This window comes from Corvus cornix, chromosome 4 (assembly GCF_000738735.6).
Source record: "Corvus cornix cornix isolate S_Up_H32 chromosome 4, ASM73873v5, whole genome shotgun sequence".
Classification (NCBI taxonomy): domain Eukaryota; kingdom Metazoa; phylum Chordata; class Aves; order Passeriformes; family Corvidae; genus Corvus; species Corvus cornix.
The window spans coordinates 57,453,770-57,455,881 of NC_046334.1; positions in this window are offsets into that span (position 1 = coordinate 57,453,770).

The window sequence follows — 2,112 nt, forward strand, 5'->3', positions numbered from 1 at the left end:
CGGGCCACTCCCGATCTCGCGAGAAAGCCGGGTGGGCGCGCGCTCGTGCCCGCGCGCTGGAGGCGGGGCAGGGGCCGGGGCGGGGCGGGGCGATGGCGGGCGGCCAATGGCGGCCGTTGGCCGCGAGCGCGCGCGGAGTGTCGCCATCTTCCCACAATCGCAGAATGAATCGGGTTGGGGAAGAGCTCTGGGATCATTGAATCCAGGCTGTGACCAAACAGCGCCATGCCAACTAGACCATGGCACTGAGTGCCACGTCCAGTCATTTCTTGAATACTTCAAAGGATGGTGACTTTACCATCTCCTTGGACAGTCTACTCACCCTTTCTGTAAAGACTCACCCTGTCTAATTACCCTGTGAAAAAATTCCTCCTAATGTCCAACCTTAAGGTGGCGCATTTTGATACTATGTTCCCTGGTCCTATACCTGGTTGCCTGTGAGCAGATGCCGACTCCCATCTGGGTACAGCCTCCTTTCAGGTAGTTGTAAAGAGTGATAAGGTCCCCCTGAACCTCCTCCAGGCTAAACACCCCCAACTCCTTCAGCTGCTCCTCATGGGATTTGTGCTCTAAACCCTTCAGGGCGGGCTGTGAGGGAGAGGGATCGGCTGGGGCCGTGCGGGGCTGCGATTGCCCTCCGGCTGTCCCACGGCGGGAGCGGCTGCTCCGAAGCCCATACCACGTACCAGCCCTGCTGCGGCTCAGGAGAGGCGGGCGAGGGTTTCCAGAATTCCCTTGGACAAAGTAGTTAAGTACGCCTGACAGCCCCCGCCAGCCGCTCTCCCAAAGTCCTCTCCGGACGTGAGTACCAGGCAAAGTCAGTTCAGTCGGCTTTCCTAAACCGAAGCACGTGCGGCAGCAACCCGAGAAAGCTCAGCCGCCTTCTAAATAATAAAAGCTCTTCGAAACACCCGCTCCTCTGTATCCGCTGCGAGGGGGGCTGAGAAGGCGGACAGTGCGGATGCAATACCTATTTGTGCTCCTTCCAGACTGAATCTCTTACTAGTGGAAATTTCCCCCAAGTTTGCAAGCGTTTGTTGTGAACCTAATGCTTTCCCAGAAATCCTTTAACTTGAGAATAGTAATAAGCCCCGTATCTCATTAAAAACAGGAAAGATAACTATGCTCAAACCCCAGAGCTGCGTTACTGGTTACGGAACGTGCAGCGAGCATTTAGTGACGCATTTAACGAGGAACAAAACCGGGGGTGATTCGGTGAGGGGAAACATTCTGAGCATATATCAAGTACAGAGTTATAGACAGCATTCAAAGAAGTGAACACAAGCCGTGGACAGCAGAAACTTAAGGTGTTTGACGTCCATATGTGTTTGGGCTTAAAGGAAAAAAAAGTGCCTGATGGACGTCAAGAGATGACAGCTATTCAGTAAGGACAGGTGACAAACCATCAAAAGACCACTGGTCAAACAGGCAGGACCTGTCTTGAAGAAGGGTTATTTTTGTATAAGGAGAAAAAAAAAAAAAAAAAAAAGAAAGAAAGAAAAACACTAGGGGTCAGTCTTGTTCTAGATCTGAATCTTCCTAGTGTTCCATTTAAGAAGCAGATTTTTATCAACCAAATAATTGGAATTATTTTCTCCTTACAATGGTGTCAAGGATTATGGGATATATATGAGCTGTGTGTGAAGAATGGAGGACAGCAGCAGAAGACAAAGTATTTTTTTTTAGATAAAAATAATTTAACTATGTGGCAGAGGGCTTTTTTTTTTCCCTGACGTATTATACTACCATGCATTTGTGTATGTTTAGAAAAGATACCTCCTTTTTAAAGGTGATTTTTATATTTTTTATTAACTTCTAAAACATATGGATCAGACCTAATCACAAAACCACTATAATCAACAGCAAATTCTCAGTAAGTTGAGCTTTTTTTTTTAAGGTTATATTTTGGGGGGAAATACAATGTGTAACAATCTTTCTATTTAATGTATTTTTACTGGATAATTACCTTTGTGTAGATTTTTTTCTGCAATAGAACCCCTGTCTGTTCACGGCCGAGAAGATGCAAACAGGAAGACAAGCAAACCTTGTGATTCTTGTGGCGTTAAAAACACAGGACATTTATTTTAAGTGAAATAATAATGCAAACTGAAT